Source organism: Pseudophryne corroboree, chromosome 2 (genome assembly GCF_028390025.1).
Source record: "Pseudophryne corroboree isolate aPseCor3 chromosome 2, aPseCor3.hap2, whole genome shotgun sequence".
Classification (NCBI taxonomy): Eukaryota; Metazoa; Chordata; class Amphibia; order Anura; family Myobatrachidae; genus Pseudophryne; species Pseudophryne corroboree.
Genome location: NC_086445.1, coordinates 590348935 through 590375306, shown reverse-complemented (window position 1 = coordinate 590375306; position 26372 = coordinate 590348935). Strand labels below are relative to the sequence as shown.

At 46.9% G+C, this 26372-nt stretch overlaps 1 protein-coding gene and 1 long non-coding RNA gene across 7 annotated transcripts in view; one reads left to right on the top strand and one right to left on the bottom strand.

Annotated features, from left to right (window-relative positions):
- LOC135037798 (uncharacterized) overlaps window positions 1-8941 on the bottom strand; it is a 124860-nt gene extending 115919 nt beyond the window's left edge. Inside the window, exons 1-2 of the long non-coding RNA XR_010232283.1 lie at window positions 8749-8941; window positions 7629-7754 (exon numbers count right to left, since the gene is read on the bottom strand). This is a non-coding gene — a long non-coding RNA (uncharacterized LOC135037798). The remainder of the gene's footprint in view (window positions 1-7628; window positions 7755-8748) is intronic.
- Window positions 8921-26372, top strand: part of PUM1 (pumilio RNA binding family member 1) — a 152454-nt gene continuing 135002 nt past the window's right edge. For 5 of the 6 annotated variants that reach the window (XM_063954584.1, XM_063954583.1, XM_063954582.1 and 2 more), the window contains exon 1: window positions 8921-9060. The gene's annotated coding sequence lies outside the window, so the exon portion shown is untranslated. Of the gene's footprint in view, window positions 9061-9202; window positions 9266-26372 lie in introns of those variants that run through there. The other variant, XM_063954580.1, reaches the window with a different exon arrangement.

Here is a 26372-nt window from a genome sequence, read left to right as displayed (position 1 = left end):
CCAATCCGGAGCCACGAGTATAGTTCTTACTCCTCTACGTCTTATAATTCTCAGTACCTTGGGTATGAGAAGCAGAGGAGGGAACACATACACTGACTGGTACACCCACGGTGTTACCAGAGCGTCCACAGCTATTGCCTGAGGGTCTCTTGACCTGGCGCAATACCTGTCCAGTTTTTTGTTCAGGCGGGACGCCATCATGTCCACCTTTGGTCTTTCCCAATGGTTCACAATCATGTGGAAGACTTCCCGATGAAATCCCCACTCTCCCGGGCGTCGGAATGAACACTGCTGACAGTGCTATCACCTGATTTTCCGCCCAGCGAAGAATCCTTGCAGTTTCTGCTATTGCCCTTCTGCTTCTTGTGCCGCCCTGTCTGTTTACGTGGGCGACTGCCGTGATGTTGTCCCACTGGATCAATACCGGCTGACCTTGAAGCAGAGGTCTTGCTAAGCTTAGAGCATTGTAACTTGCCCTTAGCTCAAGTATATTTATGTGGAGAGAATTCTCCAGACTTGATCACACTCCCTGGAAATTTTTTCCCTGTGTGACTGCTCCCCAGCCTCTCAGGCTGGCATCCCTGGTCACCAGGACCCTTCCTGAATGCCGAATCTGCGGCCCATTAGTAGATGAGTACTTTGCAGCCACCGCAGAAGAAACACCCTTGTCCTTGGAGACAGGGTTATCCGCTGATGCATCTGAAGATGCGATCCGGACCATTTTTCCAGCAGATCCCACTGAAAAGTTCTTGCGTGAAAACTGCCGAATGGAATCGCTTCGTAAGAAGCTACCATTTTTCCCAGGACCCTTGTGCAATGATGCACTGACACTTTTCCTGGTTTTAGGAGGTTCCTGACTAGCTCGGATAACTCCCTGGCTTTCTTCTCCGGGAGAAACACCCTTTTCTGGACTGTGTCCAGAATCATCCCTAGGAACAGCCGATGTGTCGTCGGAAACAACTGCGGTTTTGGAATATTTAGAATCCACCCGTGCTGTCGTAGAACTACTTGAGATAGTGCTACTCCGACCTCCAACTGTTCTCTGGACCTTGCTCTTATCAGGAGGTCGTCCATTTTCTTTGAAGAAGAATCATCATTTCGGCCATTACCTTGGTAAAGACCCGGGGTGCCGTGGACAATCCAAACGGCAGCGTCTGAAACTGATAGTGACAGTTCTGTACCACGAACCTGAGGTACCCTTGGTGAGAAGGGCAAATTGGGACATGGAGGTAAGTATCCCTGATGTCCCGGGACACCCTATAGTCCCCTTCTTCCTGGTTCGCTATCACTGCTCTGAGTGACTCCATCTTGATTTGAACCTTTGTAAGTGTTCAAATATTTCAGATTTAGAATAGGTCTCACCGAGCCTTCTGGCTTCAGTACCACAACATAGTGTGGAATAATACCCCTTTCCTTGTTGTAGGAGGGGTACTTTGAATTATCACCTGCTGGGAATACAGCTTGTGAATTGTTTCCAATACTGCCTCCCTGTCGGAGGGAGACGTTGGTAAAGCAGACTTCAGGAACCTGCGAGGGGGAAACGTCTCGACTTTCCAATCTGTACCCCTGGGATCCTACTTGTAGGATCCAGGGGTCCTGTACGGCCCCAGCGTCATGCTGAGAAACTTGGCAGAAGCGGTGGAGGCTTCTGTTCCTGGGAATGGGCTGCCTGCTGCAGTCTTCTTCCCTTTCCTCTATCCCTGGGCAGATATGACTCTTATGGGGACGAAAGGACTGAGGCTGAAAAGACGGTGTCTTTTTCTGCAGAGATGTGACTTAGGGTAAAAACGGTGGATTTTCCAGCAGTTGCCGTGGCCACCAGGTCCGATGGACCGACCCCAAATAACTCCTCCCCTTTATACGGCAATACTTCTTTGTGCCGTTTGGAATCTGCATCACCTGACCACTGTCGTGTCCATAAACATCTTCTGGCAGATATGGACATCGCACTTACTCTTGATGCCAGAGTGCAAATATCCCTCTGTGCATCTCGTATATATAGAAATGCATCCTTTAAATGCTCTATAGTCAATAAAATACTGTCCCTGTCAAGGGTATCAATATTTTTAGTCAGGGAATCCGACCAAGCCACCCCAGCTCTGCACATCCAGGCTGAGGCGATCGCTGGTCGCAGTATAACACCAGTATGTATGTATATACTTCTTAGGATATTTTCCAGCCTCCTATCAGTTGGCTCCTTGAGGACGGCCCTATCTGGAGACGGTACCGCCACTTGTTTTGATAAGCGTGTGAGCGCCTTATCCACCCTAAGGGGTGTTTCCCAACGCGCCCTAACTTCTGGCGGGAAAGGGTATACCGCCAATAATTTTCTATCGGGGGAAACCCACGCATCATCACACACTTCATTTAATTTATCTGATTCAGGAAAAACTACAGGTAGTTTTTTTCACACCCCACATAATACCCTTTTTTGTGGTACTTGTAGTATCAGAAATATGTAACACCTCCTTCATTGCCCTTAACAAGTAACGTGTGGCCCTAAAGGAAAATACGTTTGTTTCTTCACCGTCGACACTAAAATCAGTGTCCGTGTCTGTGTCTGTGTCGACCGACTGAGCTAAATGGGCGTTTTAAAGCCCCTGACGGTGTTTGAGACGCCTGGACAGGTACTATTTTGTTTGCCGGCCGTCTCTGTTGACATTATCACGTAATTCCTTGAATAAGCCATCCATTCCGGTGTCGACTCCCTAGAGAGTGACATCACCATTACAGGCAATTGCTCCGCCTCCTCACCAACATCGTCCTCATACATGTCGACACACACGTACCGACACACAGCACACACACAGGGAATGCTCTGATAGAGGACAGGACCCCACTAGCCCTTTGGGGAGACAGAGGGAGAGTTTGCCAGCACACACCAAAAACGCTATAATTATACAGGGACAACCTTTATATAAGTGTTTTTCCCTTATAGCATTTTAATATATATAGTCATATCGCCAAATAAGTGCCCCCCCTCTCTGTTTTAACCCTGTTTCTGTAGTGCAGTGCAGGGGAGAGCCTGGGAGCCTTCCCACCAGCATTTCTGTGAGGGAAAATGGCGCTGTGTGCTGAGGAGAATAGGCCCCGCCCCCTTTTCGGCGGGCTTCTTCTCCCGTTTTTCTGAGACCTGGCAGGGGTTAAATACATCCATATAGCCCCCAGGGGCTATATGTGATGTATTTTTAGCCAGAATAAGGTACTATCATTGCTGCCCAGGGCGCCCCCCCCCAGCGCCCTGCACCCTCAGTGACCGCTGCTATGAAGTGTGCTGACAACAATGGCGCACAGCTGCAGTGCTGTGCGCTACCTTATGAAGACTGAAAAGTCTTCTGCCGCCGGTTTCTGGACCTCTTCACTTTTCGGCATCTGCAAGGGGGTCGGCGGCGCGGCTCCGGGACGAACCCCAGGGTGAGACCTGTGTTCCGACTCCCTCTGGAGCTAATGGTGTCCAGTAGCCTAAGAAGCCAATCCATCCTGCACGCAGGTGAGTTCACTTCTCTCCCCTAAGTCCCTCGATGCAGTGAGCCTGTTGCCAGCAGGACTCACTGAAAATAAAAAACCTAACAAAACTTTTACTCTAAGCAGCTCTTTAGGAGAGCCACCTAGATTGCACCCTTCTCGGCCGGGCACAAAAATCTAACTGAGGCTTGGAGGAGGGTCATAGGGGGAGGAGCCAGTGCACACCACCTGATCCTAAAGCTTTTACTTTTGTGCCCTGTCTCCTGCGGAGCCGCTAATCCCCATGGTCCTGACGGAGGCCCCAGCATCCACTTAGGACGTCAGAGAAAAGGGAGTACCTCCAAGGTCTTTTTGGAGTCCAGGTCCACCTTCCATGACCCCAACCACAGAATACGGCGAGCCAGGATAGATGTAGTCGATGCCTTGGCCGCCAACACACCTGCCTAAGAGGACGCCTCCTGAATGTAATAGGTGGCGGTGGTCATGTGAGACAGGTGCTGTCTGACAATGTCAGATATATTCTGAGGCAGCTCTTCCTCTAATGCCTGAACCCATGCTTCATTTCCTTTTTGCAGGCCAAGAGGCTGCTATAGTGGGTCTAAGTACAGCACCTGTAAGGGAGTAAACAGACTTCAGGCATCCTTCCACACGCTTATCGGTTCCTTCAGTGGGGTGACAGTGGTGACAGGCAGGGTAGACGATACCACTAGACGGGTGACATGGGAATCCACCGGTGGTGAATTTTCCCCACTTGTTACACAACTCTGTAGGGAGAGGATATCGAGCTACCATCCTTTTAGACAGGGAGAATTAAATTCCTGGAAAAGACCAGGATTCTTGTTGTATGTCCACTAGATGGTCAGAAGTAATAACGTTTTAGTTACCTTCTGATGTTCAAACCTATCAGGTTTCTTACACACCGTAGTGGAATCCTCATCATCATCAGTGATTTGTAGGATCTGCTTAATAGCAACCACTAAGTTAGGGACATCAACCTGAGTAGTGGATTCCTCGTCAGAAGCAGCTGTGTCAGTGTCTGACGGGACAGTATACTCCTCATCCTCATTAGAAGAATCTTCTGAGAGATTAGTGGATTGTGAGGAGGAAGTAGCCCGCTTAGATGCCACAAGAGTGACTTGGGGAAGTTTTATGTCTAACCAAGAAGTGACTGAATTGCTGCAACTGGATAGACAAATTATCCGCCCAAGTCGGATTTACCATAGGGACAATATGTGGCTGTAATTGCACAGGAGGTCCCATAGGGGGCGTAAGGCGTGTCACAAGCGTATTGAGCATAGTTGAGAACGCCACCCAAGGTGGCTACTGATTGGTTACAGGAGCCGTGGACTAACTGGAAGTCTGGAAGATGCATGGCGCATAGTACACAGACCGTCATACAAAACGTTCCCCTCAGGCAAATCCTTGGCGCATGCGCTGCAGGAGCGTTCTCGGATTTTGCGCCGTTTGTGTTAGACATTATTAGTGAATACAACCGCAGAGCGTATTAGTACGATACAGCCAGAGTACAATACCTGCGAATAAACTCCCTAGTATGCGACCGCGTACACAGTACACAAACACCAGCGAATAAGTCCGGTATTATGCGACTGAGCCCGCAGTACACAACACCAGCTAATAAATCCAGCATTAGGTGACTGCGTACACAGTAGAGTACACTTTAATCGGTAATTACTGTGAAGCACTATATATGTACCCTGACGCACCTAGTCCCCTAGGGTAGAGAATAGAGTGATAGATATAGCTGGGATACACTGAAAGTGAAATCCACACAGCAAATACAGGCACACACAGTCACAGTAACAATGCAGATAATTTTTTTAGTAATACAATAAAACTGCACTGGACTAGTATATGTATATTATATATAACAATGCACGGTCTGAGACCGGAAGTATATATCAGAATACTCGTACAATATATTCTGGACAGGTACACTTGTTCTAAACTAACGCTGTCTTAATATCGACATGTAGAATACTTAAGTGCTTGTAAAACCACGGCACTTATGTACAGGCGGGTTTACAAAAGAGACCTTGCCCTGCAGTCCCAAAGACCAGTCGCATCTATTTTAGAAAATGGTGCCCAGTGTCTCAGTCAGGGAGGGAGAGTGTGAGGGAGCGCCAAAGTGGGAACCCCAGCAGTAGATGGCGCTCTGGGCCGGGAGAGAGGCTATAGGTCAAGCGCCGGTTCCCCTATGCTGGACTTCACCACCTGGTACTATGGAGTCTTATTAAAATGGATATTAGTATATCCGACCTGTACTCCTGTGCCCTGGTGGATATAGTGGGGTCCCTGTTCGGTTACAGTGTCCACGCCAGCGTCGCAGTCCGTCTTCCTAGACTGCGACAGGAACGCGAGTTAGTGGCGGGACCCACCTGGGGACCCTCTTACCTCCTCCCCGTAGCAGCCACGCGAACCAAGAGAGCGTCTGCGACCATTTGCCTAGGGCCGGAGCGTCTCTGCCGCAAGCACCTGGGAACAGGGCCGCCAGAGCAGCCCTCCTGTTAGTGACTGCTTCTACAGGTACCAACTCAAAACTGAGCTCACAGTGCCTGGAGGCGGGGTTATAGAGGAAGCACCACAATGCATCCTGGGACAACCTAAAGCTTTAGCCTGTTGGTGCTTCTCTGGAGCAAGATCCACTCTACACCCGATGTTTCCCTGTGGAAACCAATGTACCCTGCTGCAGAAATATTGTATAAAATGACCTTCAAGTTGTGTGTATAAGGTGTATATAAAACATAAATGTATTTCATTTTTAGGCTTGGGTTCCAACCTCGACATAGCTCATCACGCATCCTTCGAGGGGCTGAAATCAGCCCCAATTTGCACAAAATTGCTCATCCCGGATAAAAAAAATCGACCCCCATTGGCTGATTTTGAGTTGCATGCAACTTCGTATGTAGCCACATCTAGCATATTTTGCTTAATGCGTATGTATTCCGGGCAGCATACGGACAGGAAAGGAGACTGACGCCAGGAACCCAACAGCCAGAATCCTGGCAGCAAGTGCAGCGTGTCCCCTCGCGGGCTTGCTGCGCACCACACTTCGCACTCTGTGGCGACCGAAGGGTGGTGGCATGGACCACCACCTGAGAGGAAATATCGGGCTTGGATCGGGATTCCGACCACCGGCATTTCTCCGGTTGTCGGGTTTCTGGCGTCAATATCCTAACTGCCGGGATCTCGACAGCCGGTAATTTAACCGCATACCATCCACGCATCTTTGTGAAAGTATACACGTATCTTAGACATTTCTCTGTGGACATTAAATGGTTGTTTCTGAATGGTGACTGTGCGGCAACAATGTAAACACACGACAGGGTGGGAGTTTTGCCTAAGTTACTCACTATTCTGAGTTGTGTGTATGCATTCTGAATGCCAAATACAGACAAATCTCCTGCGGAATCAATGTAAGATCCTGGCGCATGGGATCAGATCTCCAACCTCCTCTCCCTTCATACTCCCTCCCGCCCACTACGGTCGGCTGATGACTGCCGCCTCTCCTCTGCCTTGGTCACTGCTTCCCATGCACGAGTTCAGGATTTTGCCCATGCTGCACCCCTTCAGTGAAACGCGCTCCCCCGCTCCATTAGACTCTCCCCGACCTTGCAAAGCTTCAAACGGCACTGAAAACCCACCTATTTATCAAAGCGTACCCCTCCGATGCATAACCTAGTCCTTAGGTTGCTACTCCATCCCCCTGCCCCATGCCTTGAACATCTCTGCTTTGCTTGCATATCGCCATAAGGCTTCCTCCTGCTTGCTTGCACCTCATGTCATTTGTCTGTCGCCCCTCCCCACTAGATTGTTAGATCTTTAGAGCAGGGCCCTCTTTCCTCTTGTTGTCTAAGCCCTCTTCTCCACACATTTTACTCAGCGACCATATTTACCTGCTTTTTCTCCTACTGGTAAAGGCTCCTCTCTATCTATGGCCGCCAGCCCCAAGTAGTACAATGATTACTCCCTCGCTACTTACATCTAAGCTGTATTATGTTTTGAGTTGTTACCTGCACTCCATTTTTGTTATTTATTTACTGTTATGCTAAGTTTTGTCTCCCTGTACTGTCCTTTGTACAGCGCTGCGAAACACTTGTGGCACCCTATAAATAAAATGTAATAATAATAATAATAATAATTACGTTAGGGATTCCGTATATCTGGATGGCAGCGTTGGTCTCCTGGCTCATTAGGAGTTCTGATGTCGGGATTCTGAATGGTGTTGGGATCCCGACAGGTGGCATCTTCATTGTATTCCTCTACTGCACCTAGCATGGGGTAAATGCCAATGGAAATGATAACAGGCATATAGCATTAGCAATCCGCTTACCATCCAATGGCATACAGAACGTGGCCACATTTGGACCCGCATGCCCATTATTTATAGTTTATCTGTATAGTACATTGGCCCTCATTCCGAGTTGTTCGCTCGCTAGCTGCTTTTAGCAGCATTGCAAACGCTAGGCCGCCGCCCTCTGGGAGTGTATCTTTGCTTAGCAGAATAGTGAACGAAAGATTAGCAGAACTGCTACTAAATAATTCCCTGCAGTTTCTGAGTAGCTCCTCAGTCTGTTTAGTTCCTGGTTTGGTGTCACAAACACGCCCTGCGTTCGGCCAGCCACTCCCCCGTTTCTCCAGCCACTCCTGCGTTTTTACCTGGCACGCCTGCGTTTTTTAGCACACTCCCTCAAAATGGCGTTTCCGCCCAGAAACACCCACTTCCTGTCAATCACACTACGATCACTCGAGCGATGAAAAAACGTTGCTCGAGCTTGTGTAAATCTACAAAGTTTTGTGTGAAAGTACTTAGCGCATGCGCGCTGCGTACCATGCGCAGTTTTGCCGTTTTTTTCACTTGATCGCTGCAATGCGAAAATCGGCAGCGAGCGAACAACTCGGAATGACCACCATTGTGTATTACATACCTATATTTTACAGCAGGGCTATCTAATCCCATCTAATAAGAAAACTTAAGCAAAAAGGTGAAAATCCGTACGCAAATGAATTTATTTTATATACAGCTATAAAAAAAATACAAATATGCAAACAATGGAGAAAAAACAACAGCAAGGTGAAAAAAAACCCCAAATATTTGAAGCATTTTATAGCTTTTTAAATAGAAATAAAAACTTTTAGTTTTAGATTTTCTTTAATAATTCTGCTGCTTTTATATATTGTACGTGATTATTAATATCTGTCCATGGTCATTTATACTGTTTTTATTGGAATCATATAAAATGGTGTAAAAGATATTTTACTTACACAGGATGATGTTCTGTGAACTCATAGTGCAGTAATACTGTAAATATATCACAGAATCACCAAAAGCATACATGTAAATAATAGAGATATTCACATATTTCTCCTAGCCTGGTCTGGTTTCCCAGCAGGCCCCGGGGTTACCAAGGTAACACAGCTCCCAGTCCTCCCTCCTCTTCCCATGATGCACTGAGGCGGCTCTAAGTCCCCCCAGTGCGCCGCCATGTTGTCGGAGTGATAGGTAGCGGTAGGGACAAGGCTCCGGGGGCTGAGAGAGATACTGACACAATCCGGCTTCATCCTCCCGCTCCGCCCGTGAGTATACCCTCCACACCGGCACCGGATGGCGCTGGGCGCTCCCGGCTTTCCCAGTGAGGTGATATTTCGTGCGTTTACAGCTCCGGAAGGGGGAGACGGGTGTTAGAAAAGGGGCCGGTCTCCGAGGCTGGGTCCTCCCCCTGCCCATGTTTTGAGGCCTCTATTGTTACGGGAGCAGGCGGGGGGCAGCGAATTAACGCCAGTACGTAAAATTAAACTCCTTCAATCTGCCGTAAATGCTGCAGGGGTAGTGTTTTTGGTGTATTAGCCGCTAAAGTTTCCCGATCAGGGGCTGCTGTGTAGGGTGATCGCCTCAGCATGGGATCTGCTCATCTGGAGGCCCCAGCACTAGCCCGGTGCGTACTGTGTGGGCTGGGATATGTGGCTGAGGTGTAACATAGCCTATTGTGGCCACTGAGCTCTTGGTGCTAGAGCTGACATTGCTGTATATGCATGTGGCCGGCTGCTGCTGTTTCTGTATACTCCGGTATTTATTTGTATCTACTGGATTGTTTCTGTGTCTTGATATTTGTTCCTGAAATTCTAAACACATTTGAGGGTTTGTATGTATAGAGCTGTATGGCAGAGCAGGGGTAGCATGTGAGGTTCTCATTTGTTTATAGGCTGTGACTGGCCATACAAAGGGTGGGAGTTGGAGGATGTGTGTTTTTTCTTCTTTTAACAAAGAGTGGGGGGTAGGAATATGCTACGTGATATGACACTCATTCACTATAGCAGTACGTTCTATCCAGTGGAATGTTTCGGCTTGTACGGAATTCTCTTTCACTTAATGTCACTCCTTTTTGTCTTACTAAAGTTTTCTTTTTCTTCTCATTCAGCCTCTATTACATCATGTCATCACTCTCAGGACTAGATCATGTCATCACTTCCAGGCCTAAATAATTTATTTGTTATCCTTAGTCATAATGTTTCTGTAGGTTTCTAAACACTTTGGTCTAGTAACATACTTTGTAAGCATTTAGCTGCCTTCAGTGGTCCAAAGTGATGCTGAGCTCCAATGATGATAAGATTTCTCCTTATGGTCACAATTCTCTATCCATTCCCTTCCAAAAGTTTTGCAGATGGTTTGTCCACTTACATTGTTCTCCACATCATGTCTACAATCTATACTTCTCTTTTCATCCTGTTATGTTTTCCTGTAAGGGGGTCCATACATATATGAAGTATAAACACATGTCACTTGTAGTCATGTTCCCCTTGCCCACTTGAATCAAGATGGTAAACACGGCACCATGTTTTCCTTCTGTATCAGTACTACTGTCACATCCTGGAAGCTCACCATCATAAGTCACATTGTGCAAGCACATTCTAAACACTGGACTGATTGTCACCATGTGTAATCCAGTGTACAAGCCCCACAGAGTCTCTGCTTTTGTCCCACGTTTCTGTTAATTCCCATTAGCCACTATCCTTGCTGTCATTACATTGTGATCCCTTATAAGTTCTAATGTAACATACCATGTGGTCGTCACCCGCCACACTCCATGTCACCCACTTCAGTGCATTATCAGGAGTATTTTCTTGCTAGTGAAAACTGCTGCATATGTGTACCTGGATCTATTTATTTATTAACAGTTTCTTATATAGCGCAGCTAATTCCGTTGCGCTTCACAATTGGAATTAACAATGATATAACAGACTAAAAGTATGTTTCAACACTAAGAGTTTTGCAGTGGCATTCTAAAGTAATTGGCATAATATGTCTGCCTATTGCCATCGGCGTCAGCTCAAAGCAGCATGCCACACTATGGTACTACTGTGGGCAGAGCCACACTTAAATGATCAGTGGCATTCTTAGTGATATGAGAATAAGGTTTAACAACACACCGGAAGCAAACCCTGTCAGGTATAATTCACTTCCTGTGCAGGTTTAGGGAAGGAAGGTGAGTATGTATGCACTATTATTGTGGAGGGGTTTCATTATTTATTTTTTACCATCTCCATGGCAACTGATTTTTGGTGCAGCCCTGTACAGGACACCTTTATATTCATAACACTGTATATTCTTTTTGAATGCAAGTAAAACATTGCCTACTTTTACATGTAGTGAACAAATACTTTTTTCTTCTTTTTTTGGTACTCCTTCCGAACTTTAAATATCTCTGCACATTTGAAATCTGTCCATCTGCAACATGGTTTTGCCAAGCTGTTTTTTGTTTCGTTTTGTTTTTTATAAATAATTTGCTCCTAGGTCTGACTCAGGCCCCATATGTACTTTTTAGATCTAGAAGTCTTTGGTGATTACTGGGATCTGTGGATGAGGAATTAATTTTTCGCTACCGTGGATCCAAGGCTTTAATAATAAAAATAAAAAATAATAAAATAAATGTAAAAAGAAAAAAACAATTCTTTAAAGCTTGCAAATGCACATCATAGGTAGTTTGTCATCTGTATGAATGAATGGCCATTGATGGTGATAATGCACTAAGGGGTGATTCAATTGTTTTTCAAGCTGCGATAATTAATGGGTGGCCCATTGTTACAATTCAGTTGTTTTGGCACCATGTAATTATTGAGCTTATAGGGGTTGATTCAGTTCTCTGACAGTTGAATAGCACCGGGAATTAGCTCCCGGTGCTATTCACTACAGTGCAAGTGACACTCAATTGTCGGGAATTATTCTCACTCCCGGGGGATGCAAGAAGAAATCTGACAAAAGTGCGACCGGCGTGAGGCTGATTCTGTAGGGAATCAGCAGCTGAGAGTTAAGTCGCAGAATGCCCGTTCTCCAGACAAATCAACCTGTTAAGTTGGCGAATGCCAGTTCTCCCGGACTTAACTTCAACTGTCAGAGAATTGAATCGACCCCATTGTGCCAAATCAGACAGAGTTTAGCAATGTAAAGCAGAAAACCCCAGTTAAAGTAATGGGCTTGACAGGAAAACGGACTGCACATTTCAGTCTGCTACCTCCGGGTGCTGCGAGCTGAAATGTGTGTAGCCATGGTTATTCGCTTTTGAATGGAGCAACAGTTGAATTGTTCTATTGGGTGCCCAAAACTAATAGCTGCAGTAAAAATAATTGAATTTTTTAAGTTTATGCTGCATTTGTCATCATAGGTACATTTGAAGGTCTGCAAGCCCTTATGATATTTTGGAAGCTTGCCATTTTGATGCATGCTAAACAGTGCTTTTATATTTATATAATATATATATATTTTTTTATAGCCTGTATGCTGCTGTAATATAAAATGTTTATGGTTTTACCACTGAAAATGAAGAATTGCTCTCAGGAGGAAGTGCACCAGTAGAATGCAATGTATTCTTTGCTTTAAAAAAACCCAAACCCATGAAAACTATATTGAGGGAATTCAGTTGTATTTTGGCACCCAGAGCTCCTGTTGAAAGTGGGGGGATCTATTCAAGTGTTTGTGCTGATGAGTGTGCGTTATGTGGGTGCCCATTAGTTCTGCGTGCATCCTCATGAGGTGGAGAACAGAAATCCGCTTAGTCAGGCTTTCGGCCGGTCAAACTGCCGTTTCAGCAGCGCACCCAATACTTTGTACGGGTTTAGCCGCTTTACGTGCCTAGAACTAGGTGCACACTGGAGCGGTGTACCCAATCGATATGTCGGCCTGACATTGATGTTAATGGAGGATGGAACGATCACTGTTCTGTCCTTCATTATCGTACATCGTGTCACTAGTGATATCGTTGAACCTGATGACGTCGCTAGCAGCCTTGGGCACACACACATCGAACATGCACACTGCCCGATAAGCGCCGAATTGAACAATGTCAGTCCGATCCGCCGCATCACATGACACATTGCTCGGTGTGTAACCCGGCACACTTGAATTAATTTTTATTTTACCTTTTTTTTTTTTTTACTGAATTTAGCAAATTTTGGATAATTGTCCATTGTATACCACTTATTGGGGGATATTCAAATGTTTGAAAAGTCAATTGGGTGTCTGTTTTTTCCTGTCTATTAGATAGGAAAAAACAGACTCCCAACTGACTTTTCAAACATTTGAATCTCCCCCATTGTCTTATAAGTACAGCTACTAAAATGGAACAAAATTCAAGTAGACCTTTTTGGTTTCCAGTGTAACATACCTTTTCTACTCAGACACCTTCAGCGAGCACTTCCACATAGGTGTGGTTCATGCATTAAACAAATAACATCCGCAAATGTAGAGGCGATCTTCGTAAATTTGAGAAATGGGTGGTTGTTGGAACTTTAGTGACCAAGGGGGTCATTCTGACCTGATCGCACGCTTCTTCTTTTTTTCGCCGTGCTGCGATCAGGTCAGAACTGCGTATGCACCGCAATGCGCAGGCGCGTCGTACGGCTACAAAGCAAATTGTTGCTGGGCGATGGATTGTACGAAGTATCCATTCGCACAGCTGATCGACAGGAAGAAGGCGTTTGTGGATGTCAACTGACCGTTTTCTGGGAGTATTTGGAAAAATGCAGGCGTGTCCAAGCGTTTGCAGGGCGGGTGTCTGACGTCAATTCCGTCCGCGGACAGGCTGAAGTGATCGCAAAAAATGTTTATGAATGGTTTGAGGAACATGACAAAGGTGTTGACTTGGCCCCCAAATATCCCAGATCTCAGTCTATCTCACCCCTTAACAGGTGCCATAGTAATGAGATAATGTTGTTCATGTCACCTGCTGGAAGCTTTTATGTTATGGATGATCGGTATATGTATATACAAATATATCAGGGCTCGACAAATCCTGGGTGTGCCAGGTCACCATGGTGACGAAGGTTTTAGTCCTGGCGAATACGTTTTACAAGAACCAGGTAGTAATTAAGCAAATTGTTAAAGGGGGAAGAATACTCTTCCAGAGGTAGTTACAGTGTGGAGTGGGTAGGACATTGCAGTCCTATTACATGAGGGCTTGAGGACACATTCAATCATTGTGGCTCCACCTTCTCTGTCCTACCCGCTGCAGCACTACTGGCACAATGAAGTAGTAGTGTTCCCCAGAGGAGCTGAACACTGCTGATGCAGGAGCAGCTTGTCGTTCCTGCAAATATGTCCTGACAGAACATTGTGCACGGTAATTGTTTGTTTGCTGAAACAGATGTTGTATGCGTCACACACAGTGCATGTTGCATCCTCAGCGGGGTCCTCTAATGATGGGTCTGGCTGCCTACATTGTATTTTCTGCAACCGAAGGTTTCATTTCTACACTAATGCCCTCCTCTAGTATTATTGCCATGGTTTGGGTACTACTCTCTTGTGTAATATTATGTTTTTTTACTCACCTGTATGGCATATTATGAATTTTGGCCCTTCTGCGTGGCATAATATGAATTTGGGTATATTTTGAATAGGAAACACGTGGTTCAATTCCCACTATGACCTTAATTATGTGGAGTTTGAATATTCTCCCTTGCTTTCAGAGGCGGAACTCCCGAAGACAATGGAGTCGGCTGCCGCCGGGCTCCTGTCCTGCAGGGGGCACCTCTCTTCCACTGTCTCAACCTGTATTTGCTGGCTGCTGTGCTGCTACATGAGGTCTGGACCTGGACTTGTGGTGGTGTAGTAACAGGTCACACGCAGTCGGTTGGGGGGGGGCATAGGGATGTGGCCCCCTGTCATTTGCTTTTATCATTCTGTTAAATGCCTACCCGACCCCAGGAAAGGCTTCTGGCTGGCTGTCAGCGTATCAGTCCTCCCCATGGCAGCTACAATACGTATGCAGCCCAGCTCCGCCCGCTCTACTGAATTAAAAATCATTGGCTTCCTGCACACGCGTGACGCTGTGCGGCGCAGAAGAGCCAAGCAGCCAGTATGCTGCAGGAACCGAGACACACATCAGACACGCGCTGGCGCTAGTCCGTGAAGCGGACACCCTGCACCGACGAGGGACAACACGGAGCAGCCGCACAGCAGCCGCTGCTCATAGGAAGCTGCAGTCACTGGACTGGACTCCCCGCCAGCCACCACCATGAGGATGCCAGTGTCGTGATGGCCTAGGCTCCCAGTAGGCCACGCCGCACGAGGCAGGACAGGCACACCCCACCTTTTCTCAATGAGGTGAGTATTTACAATTGGTCCTTTCACTTTAGTTCAGCAGCAGCTGCATTCAGTGACAACTCCACAAACTCCCCCTGCAACCCTGGCCTTTTACTTTGCATACTGAGACTGAAAGGGGCCATGAGGGTGAGAGGAGTGGAGTTAGTGACGTGGCTGCTGAGGGGAGTGAATGACTACTGACTGGACTAAAAGGAGGACAGCTGGCAAACTTTGGCATGAGGGGGTAGGATGCTGGCTTAAGGGGAGTGGGTGACGGGTGAGGCTGATACGAGGGGTGCATGAAAGGTGACAAGCAGGCTGGAATGAAAGGCGAGGATGCGGATGGCATGAGGGGAATAGGAGAGGAGGTTGAATGCTGATGAATGAGTGGAGTGGGTGAGGAGGCTCAGGCTGGCTTAATGGGAGTGGGTGAGGAGGTTAATATCAGGGTTGGGGGAGATGGAAGCTGGCATGAGGTGAGAGGAGGAGGCTGCTGGTTTAAGGGGAATGGGTGAGGAGGCTGATATGGGTTGCATGAAGAGAGAGGAAGCTGACGGGAGCAGGTTGGATGCTGCTGGCATCAGGAGTATGAGAGGAGACTTACATGAGGGCAGAGGAGGCTGCGTGCTGTTAGAATTGGGGAATGAGTCAAGAGATGGCTATGAGATGCAGGCGGGAGATGGTGTGGCTGAGAGACAGGAGGTGACACAAGTCTGGTTGAACCTCTGTTGTATGATGATGACATTGGTTATATTCCTACACTAACAGGTATCTTCAAGACCATGCGATATCCTACATGAATAGTGAATACCAACTGAAGATGCCATCTGCCCAGGGAGGACATTTCTTCAGAGGTTCCCCATTGTAAGAAACCACCATACAGGTAAGGTGCATATGGAGTAGAAAGGAATGCCAAAAGGCGGTGGTAGGCACACCTCTTCAATGGTGCACCCCCTTAAAAAATGTGTTGCGCACACCTATGGTGATGCATTAGCCGTCCGTGACCCTGAGGAGCCGAGTCACAGAGCAGGGGGTGCCTGCTAGTTTAAGACAGAGGAGCTGTGTCGGGATGTAGTTATGCGACCCGCGGTGAGGAGACTGGCGGTAACAATACCGGCACCGACATCCCGAACCCTCACTATCCCGACGGTCGGCATGCCGACCAACAGGGACTATTCTCACTCGTGGGTGTCCACGAAACCCAGAGTGGGAATAGAACCTGTGGCGAGCGCCGCTCTTCACTGAGCCCGCAAGGGGCTTCGTTGTGTTAGCCCCACCATCTAAATGGTGGGATCCCGACGTCGGTATTGATACCACGGCAGCTACCTGCCGTGGTATCCACAGAGACAGCTTGCAGGAAGCTGAATCTAGGGGGAGCTGCAGCACGCAGGCACTTTCCAGGCTTTTTGAGAGCTAGTTGGGTGAAGCCCAGGGAGGGCACCAACATTTATCTTGCCTCCGGGCGACTCAGGCGAACTTACGCCACTGCTTGCTTTAATGGGTTTCCTCTCGCAATACAAAAATATACTGGTAGGTTAATTGGCTCCAAACAAACTTAACCCTAGTATGAATGTGTGTGAATGTACATGTGGTAGGGAATATAGATTGTAAGCTCCACTAGGGGGGAGGCTGATGTGAATGGCCAAATATTCTCTGTAAAGCGCTGTGGAATGTGTGTGTGCGCTATATAAATAACTAATAATAATAAAATATATATGTATCACACACACAGACACACACTTATATCGTGCCCGATCTCCCATTGGTGTGATCGCGAAAAGTACCGTTTGGACAGCCAAACAGGCCACTTTTCTTGCATGTCCTCTCGCCACCCCAGGGCAATAGGTTCCAATCTGTCAAAAGCACAAAATTGTAAAAAAAAATTCTGCAGATTTAAAGCAGGAATTTAAATAAATATAAATATATATATATAATATATATATATATATATATATATATATATAATACACACACACACCCCGATACGTAGATCGATGATGCTACAATAAAAGCACTTTTTTTCATCACTTTAACTAAGTCTCCAAGTGCCACTTTTATGGATGTTATATATATATATATATATATATATATATATATATATATTATATATATCTCTCTATCACATCCACATCCACTGAGCCTCTTTCCTCTCAGGTGTCTTCTCTCCATTGAAGTTGGTCAGTTCTGTGGCCATGAACTTGGAGCTTCCCCTCACGGTTTTCTTTAGACCAGCCAGGAAAATGGAGGAAGTATATATTTCGCACTTTCTTTCTAGACCCTGATGTTTTGGTTGTCTGTTTCCTCTTCGTGGAAAGAACCTGGTTGTGCCCAAGTGACCCTCACTATAGTCTTCAGCATGTATTTATTTTTTCCAATCTCCGTTTGTTGTACATTATTTTTGTAGTTATGCTGCATTGGTCCGTCATAGCTCGCTTTGCTCACCATGCTTTGGGCACGGTGTCTCGCTTTGCTTGCCACAAGTTACTATTTCAAATAGTTTGTGCTGTGGACCCAGTGACTTATGGGAAAGGTCCTTTCGCCGAAGAGAAACTAGACGCTCCCCCTCAAGACATTTCTATATTGCCATTTTCTCTAACGTCCTAAGTGGATGCTGGGGACTCCGTAAGGACCATGGGGAATAGCGGCTCCGCAGGAGACTGGGCACATCTAAAGAAAGCTTTAGGACTATCTGGTGTGCACTGGCTCCTCCCCCTATGACCCTCCTCCAAGCCTCAGTTAGATCTCTGTGCCCGAACGAGTAGGGTGCACACTAGGGGCTCTCCTGAGCTTCTTAGTGAAAGTTTTAGTTTAGGTTTTTTATTTTCAGTGAGACCTGCTGGCAACAGGCTCACTGCATCGAGGGACTAAGGGGAGAAGAAGCGAACTCACCTGCGTGCAGAGTGGATTGGGCTTCTTAGGCTACTGGACATTAGCTCCAGAGGGACGATCACAGGCCCAGCTTGGATGGGTCCCAGAGCCGCGCCGCCGGCCCCCTTACAGAGCCAGAAGGCAGAAGAGGTCCGGAAAATCGGCGGCAGAAGACGTCCTGTCTTCAACAAGGTAGCGCACAGCACTGCAGCTGTGCGCCATTGCTCTCAGCACACTTCACACTTCGGTCACTGAGGGTGCAGGGCGCTGGGGGGGGGCGCCCTGAGACGCAATAAAAACACCTTGGATGGCAAAAAACTGCATCACATATAGCTCCTGGGCTATATGGATGCATTTAACCCCTGCCAGAATCCATAAAAAAGCAGGAGAAAAGTCCGCGAAAAAGGGGCGGAGCCTATCTCAGCACACTGGCGCCATTTTCCCTCACAGCTCCGTTGGAGGGAAGCTCCCTGGCTCTCCCCTGCAGTCACTACACTACAGAAAGGGTTAAAAAAGAGAGGGGGGCACTAATTAGGCGCAGTATTAACTATACAGCAGCTATAAGGGGAAAAACACTTATATAAGGTTATCCCTGTATTTATATAGCGCTCTGGTGTGTGCTGGCAAACTCTCCCTCTGTCTCCCCAAAGGGCTAGTGGGGTCCTGTCCTCTATCAGAGCATTCCCTGTGTGTTTGCTGTATGTCGGTACTTTTGTGTCGACATGTATGAGGAGAAAAATGATGTGGAGACGGAGCAGATTGCCTGTAATAGTGATGTCACCCCCTAGGGGGTCGACACCTGAGTGGATGAACTGTTGGAAGGAATTACGTGACAGTGTCAGCTCTGTATAAAAGACAGTGGTTGACATGAGACAGCCGGCTACTCAGCTTGTGCCTGTCCAGACGTCTCATAGGCCGTCAGGGGCTCTAAAGCGCCCGTTACCTCAGATGGCAGATATAGACGCCGACACGGATACTGACTCCAGTGTCGACGGTGAAGAGACGAATGTGACTTCCAGTAGGGCCACACGTTACATGAATGAGGCAATGAAAAATGTTTTACACATTTCTGATAATACGAGTACCAAAAAAAAAAGGGGTATTATGTTCGGTGAGGAAAAACTACCTGTAGTTTTCCTGAATCTGAGAAATTAAATAAGGTGTGTGATGATGCGTGGGTTTCCCCCGATAACAACGGATAATTTCTAAAATGTTATTGGCATTATATCCTTTCCCGCCAGAGGTTAGGGTGCGTTGGGAAACACCCCCTAGGGTGGATAAAGCGCTCACACGCTTGTAAGGGCTCTACCTTCGCCTGAGATGGCCGCCCTTAAGGATCCTGCTGATAGAAAGCAGGAGGGTATCCTAAAAGGTATTTACACACATACTGGTGTTATACTGCGACCAGCAATCGCCTCAGCCTGGATGTGCAGTGCTGGGTTGGCGTGGTCGGATTCCCTGACTGAAAATATTGATACCCTAGATAGGGACAGTATATTTTTGCCTATAGAGCATTTAAAAGATGCATTTCTATATATGCGTGATGCACAGCGGAATATTTGCCGACTGGCATCAAGTCTAAGCGCGTTGTCCATTTCTACCAGTAGAGGGTTATGGACACGTCAGTGGTCAGGTGATGCGTATTCCAAACGGCATTTGGAAGTATTGCTTTATTAAGGGAGGAGTTATTTGGGGTCGGTCTTTCAGACCTGGTGGTCACGGCAACAGCTGGGAATTCCACGTTTGTACCCCAGGTCGCCTCTCAACATGAGAAGACGCCGTATTATCAGGCGCAGTCTTTTCGTGGACAAGCGGGCAAAAGGTTCCTCATTTCTGCCCCGTGACAGAGGGAGAGGAAAAAGGCTGCAGAAATCAGCCAGTTCCCAGGAACAGAAACCCTCTCCCGCCTCTGCCAAGCCCTCAGTATACGCTGGGGCTTTACAAGCAGAATCAGGCACGGTGGGGGGCCCGTCTCAATGAATTTCAGCGCGCAGTGGGCTCACTCGCAAGTAGACCCCTGGATCCTTCAGGTGTTATCTCAGGGGTACAAATTAGAATTCGAGACGTCTCCCCCTCGCCGTTTCCTAAAGTCGGCTTTACCGATGTCTCCTTCTGACAGGGAGACAGTTTTGGAAGCCATTCACAAGCTGTATTCCCAGCAGGTGATAATCAAGGTACCCCTCCTGCAAGGAACGGGGTATTATTCCACACTGTTGTGGTACCGAAGCCGGACGGCTCGGTGAGACCGATTCTAAATCTAAAATCTTTGAACACTTACGTACAGAGGTTCAAATTCAAGATTGAGTCACTCAGAGCAGTGATTGCGAACCTGGAAGAAGGGGACTACATGATGTCTCTGGACATCAAGGATGCTTACCTTCATGTCAAAATTTACCCTTCTCACCAAGGGTACCTCAGGTTTATGGTACAGAACTGTCACTATCAGTTCAGACGCTGCCGTATGAATGGTACACGGCACCCCGGGTCTTTACCAAGGTAATGGCCGAAATGATGATATTCCTTCGAAGGAAGTGAATTTTAGTTATCCCTTACTTGGACAATTCCCTGATAAGGGTAAGATCCAGGGAACAGTTGGAGGTCGGTGTAGCACTATCTCAGGTAGTGTGGCGGCAGCACGATTGGATTCTCAATATTCCAAAATCGCACCTGGTTCCGACGACGTGTCTTCTGTTCCTAGGGATGATCCTGGACACAGTCCAGAAAAAGGTGGTTCTCCCGGAGGAGAAAGCCAGGGAGTTATCCGAGCTAGTCAGGAACCTCCTAAAACCGAGCCAAGTCTCAGTGCATCAATGCACAAGGGTTCTGGGTAAAATGGTGGCTTCCTACGAAGCAATCCCATTCGGCAGATTCCACGCAAGAACTTTCCAGTGGGACCTGCTGGACAAATGGTCCGGGTCGCATCTTCAGATGCATCAGCGGATAACCCTGTCACCAAGGACAAGGGTGTCCCTCCTGTGGTGGTTGCAGAGTGCTCATCTTCTAGAGGGCCGCAGATTAGGCATTCAGGACTGGGTCCGGGTGACCACGGATGCCAGCCTGCGAGGCTGGGGAGCAGTCACACAGGGAAGGAATATCCAGGGCTTATGGTCAAGCCTGGAGACATCACTTCACATAAATATCCTGAAGCTAAGGGACATTTACAATGCTCTAAGCTTAGCAAGACCTCTGCTTCAAGGTCAGCCAGTGTTGATCCAGTCGGACAACATCACGGCAGTCACCCACGTAAACAGACAGGGTGGCACAAGAAGCAGGAGGGCAATGGCAGAAGCTGCAAGGATTCTTCGCTGGGCGGAAAATCATGTGATAGCACTGTCAGCAGTATTCATTCCGGGAGTGGACAACTGGGAAGCAGACTTCCTCAGCACGACCTCCACCCGGGAGAGTGGGGACTTCACCCAGAAGTCTTCCACATGATTAAAAACTCGACAGGTATTGCGCCAGGTCCAGGGACCCTCAGGCAATAAGCTGTAGACGCTCTGGTAACACCGTGGGTGTACCAGTCAGGGTATGTGTTCCCTCCTCTGCCTCTCATACCCAAGGTACTGAGATTGATAAGATGGAGAGGAGTAAGCACTATATTCGTGGTTCCGGATTGGCCAAGAAGGACTTGGTAACCGGAACTTCAAGAGATGCTCACGGAGGATCCGTGGCCTCTACCTCTAAGAAGGGACCTGCTCCAGCAAGGACCCTGTCTGTTCCAAGACTTACCGCGGCTGCGTTTGACGGCATGGCGGTTGAACGCCGGATCCTGAAGGAAAAAAGGCATTCCGGATGAAGTCATCCCTATCCTGATCAAAGCCAGGAAGGATGTAACCGCGAAAACATTATCACCGCAATTGGCGAAAATATGTTGCGTGGTGCGAGGCCAGTAAGGCCCGACGGAGGAAATTCAACTGGGTCGATTCCTACATTTCCTGCAAACAGGAGTGTCTATGGGCCTGAAATTGGGGTCCATTAAGGTTCAAATTTCGGCCCTGTCAATTTTCTTCCAAAAAGAACTAGCTTCAGTCCCTGAAGTTCAGACGTTTGTAAAAGGGGTACTGCATATACAGCCTCCTTTTGTGCCTCCAGTGGCACTTTGGGATCTCAATGTAGTTTTGGGTTCCAAAAGTCACATTGGTTTGAACCACTTAAATCTGTGGAGTTAAAATATCTCGCATGGAAAGTGGTCATGCTGTTGGCCCTGGCCTGGGCCAGGCGCGTGTCAGAATTGGCGGCTTTATCCTGAAAAAGCCCTTATCTGATGTTCCATTCGGACAGGGCAGAATTGAGGACTCGTCCTCAGTTTCTCCCCAAGGTGGTTTCAGCGTTTCACCTGAACCAACCTATTGGTGGTGCCTGCGGCTACTAGGGACTTGGAGGCCTCCAAGTTGCTAGACGTTGTCAGTGCCCTGAAAATATGTTTCCAGGACGGCTGGAGTCAGGAAATCTGACTCGCTGTTTATCCTGTATGCACCCAACAAGCTGAGTGCTCCTGCTTCTAAGCAGACTATTGCTCGTTGGATTTGTAGTACAATTCAGCTTGCACATTCTGTGGCAGGCCTGCCACAGCCAAAAATCTGTAAATGCCCACTCCACAAGGAAGGTGGGCTCATCTTGGGCGGCTGCCCGAGGGGTCTCGGCTTTACAACTTTGCCGAGCAGCTACTTGGTCAGGAGCAAATACGTTTGTAAAATTCTACAAAATTGATATCCTGGCTGAGGAGGACCTGGAGTTCTCTCATTTGGTGCTGCAGAGTCATCCGCACTCTCCCGCCCGTTTGGGAGCTTTGGTATAATCCCCATGGTCCTTACGGAGTCCCCAGCATCCACTTAGGACGTTAGAGAAAATAAGAATTTACTTACCGATAATTCTATTTCTCATAGTCCGTAGTGGATGCTGGGCGCCCATCCCAAGTGCGGATTGTCTGCAATACTTGTACATAGTTATTGTTACAAAAATCGGGTTATTATTGTTGTGAGCCATCTTTCAGAGGCTCCTCTGTTATCATGCTGTTAACTGGGTTCAGATCACAGGTTATACGGTGTGATTGGTGTGGCTGGTATGAGTCTTACCCGGGATTCAAAATCCTTCCTTATTGTGTACGCTCGTCCGGGCACAGTATCCTAACTGAGGCTTGGAGGAGGGTCATAGGGGGAGGAGCCAGTGCACACCAGATAGTCCTAAAGCTTTCTTTAGATGTGCCCAGTCTCCTGCGGAGCCGCTATTCCCCATGGTCCTTACGGAGTCCCCAGCATCCACTACGGACTATGAGAAATAGAATTATCGGTAAGTAAATTCTTATTTTTTTCCAGTACAAACATCAGAATAGTAAGATAAGGGGGAAGCAGTGCTCTTATTCTGAACATGTTAATTTTACCAAATAATATAATCATTAGTTAATTTTACCTAAAAGCTCTGAACTAGTTACCATTTACAGTGCATTTTGGAATACAAAATGGGAGGTTGGCAATTCTGTCCCTAGGGCTGTTATATTCCTATTGTTCCTGTACATCAGAATGCATTATTTACACATTCTAATCTGTGTAGCATTCTGGAAGTACCTGTAATTTAACTTTTGAAGTGTTCTCATTTCCAATTAACAGTCCCTCCTATGTTTACAAAGGTTATTACTGGTTTCTTTCAATTTGATAGAATAATGACTCTATTTTTACTTGGCAATCAACCTCTACTGTAGCTGCCCTGAAGATTCTCTGTGGGCTTTGGCTTTTTTTGTTTTGTTTTCCCTTGTCAGAGTAATGGGCCCTACACACTGGCAGATAACACTGCATGATATGAACGTTCTCGTTCATTTATGAACAAGAACTCGTTCATATTGTGCAGTGTTTAGGCACCAACGATGAACGATGCGCGGCTCCGCGCTCGTTCGTCATTTGTGCCCAGTCGCTTATGCATGTAGGCCAATATGGACGAGATTGTCCATATTAGCATGCATTGCTATGGCGCCGGATGAGGGGGAGTGAAGAAACTTCACTCCCCCTGCCGCCGGGAAGTCCGTCTGCCGTATCGGCGGTCGGGCAGCTCGGTGGCGGGTCGCCCAGTTTGTAGGGCCCTTAAGATGACTTTTGGTATCTGGAGTACAGATCTACACTAAAAAGGTCTACAGTCAATAGGTCTGCCACTAATGGTAGACATGCATTAGGTCGAGGTAGACAGTTCAACAGGTTGACAGGGTCAAAAGGTGACATAACAATGGTAGACACACATATGGAAGACCAAGTTTTTTTAATGTATTTTTCATTTTTTTTCATACCATCCACGTGGACTACGACTGGAAACCGTAACCTGCCCGAAGCATGGCGAGCCATGCGAGTGTATGCAGTACATTAATAGGGCTTGATTGTGGCAGAAAAGTGACAGCAGGGCACTGCTAAAAGGACAGGGCGCATTTTGCTATTTAAAAATCTGGCAGGGTACGGTGCCCTGCTAAAACAGCCTAGTGTGAAGACAAGATATAGATAAGGCCCCCATCCACTAATGCAGCTTACCAGGCTTGATGTCGTTTATGATTTCCCAGGAGTCCTGCACGTACTTGAGTGCTAGTTTCACATACTTACAACACACACACATTATACATACAGTTTATCTTATAGGCCGGACAATAGGTTACTAGGGGGGCTGGCCTAAATAGAGACTCTCGTGATATATATCGTAGGTAGTAAAAAAATACTCAGATGTGCACCGTTTCGCCTGTGATTCCGATAAATCTTTGTGGCAGCCATGACGATCTTCGGATCGGTGTGGGACCACACATCGGATTGGAATCGGAGGTAAAACACATATGATGTGACACTTTTCACGCAATTCCGTGGTCCTACGCGTCAAAATAGTGAAAAAGGGCCAAATCGCATTAGTGGATGGGCACCTTTAGAGTATAGGCCCATACACACTAGGCGATTTTGAGCTCACTTTTGGTGTTTTGAGCTGCTTTCAGCTCATAACCGCCCAGTGTGTATGCACAAGCGGTGAGCGCTGATGCGCGCTCTCTCTTCATCGCTGGCGGCCGACGTTCATCTACTGGTATTACCAGTAGATGAATGGCGGGGTGAGCGGCTTTCCATAGCGTCCTGCTATGGAAAGCCGCTCACCCCCGCTGACATCGCGGGGCAGGGGGGAAAAGCGCTCAGTGTGTATGCACTGAGTGCTTTCAGCCCAGCGATGTCAGCGATCATCGCTCTGCATACACGCTGGGCAAAAACACCCACTGTGTATGGACCTTAAGCATCGGAAGATTGAAAGCACTAGGCAAGGAAAGAAAAGAGGTACCATAATCAATAAATGTTAATGATGGTTTGGAGTAAAACGGTAACCTTCTAACATGGATGATAGATCTTTGATTCATGCTAGCAATGCAAGTTTAACAAGATCATTGTAACCAGGAAAAGTTAAAGGATTCCAGCTGTTTAATGCATTATTAAGAAAAAAGCAGCCTCAGCCAACATACTGTAGTAGGTATGGAAAAAATTGTTTGTAAAACTTTTTATGTCAAATATTGCAGAGTTTAAACAATTGTGTGTGCACTAACATCAATACTGAAAACCTTAAATTCCCTTTATTATTGGCTTAAGTGTTTGTGGCCAGACTCCCACATTTAATGTTTATCCTATTATGAGTGAAGTGACAGTGACACATTAGGTATTACAAAGCAGCAAAGCTAAAATCATGTTGGGTTTAGGATCTTCTCAATGAGAATTTCATAAACTGGTGTGGTCACCGCCCCATTCACCTCCCACCTTATATCCAAAGCCACATTAGCCAATGTACGTCAGCTGGAGATTTATCAAAGCTTTGGATTACAGAAAACTGAGACGTATGTACAGTGGGTTCTAACAGCGTTAACACTACAAGTTAATTGTCAAAAGGCACTACTTGAGAGGCGGTTATTTTTAGCATAAAATAAATGTGTATAATGTCTGTAGTTCTGTAATATATCTATATTGTGTGGTTATGTAATTGATGATGAAGCACAGTCATTGGTTGCATTGTAGCTTTGCTCACATAGATGGTCCTTTCTTCCAATGTCTTAACACAGGTTAATGCAACAATATATGCAAATGTTTGAGTTATAAACTTGAACCCGTATGTCTATTATAAGCTTGGGGGGGGGGGGGGGTTGTAAAAAAGATTTCTGTTTTTCGGTGTTACATTTTTTTTTTGTACCGATTGTTAGTAAATTTATTGACCGTTGGCATCAAGGGTCTGTCCTCCTAATGAGCAAAACAGCGCTTTGGCAGAGTGTGACTTTGTTAGCTGGTATTGTTTCGATATATTTCTCTTGTGTTTTAACTGGGGGGGATAGTGGGAATCTATATCCGGAGTTTGGGGGTAATTCAGGCCTGATCGTAGCAGCAAATTTGTTAGCAGTTGGGCAAAAACATGTGCACTGCAGGTGTGGTAGATATAACATGTACAGAGAGATTTAAGG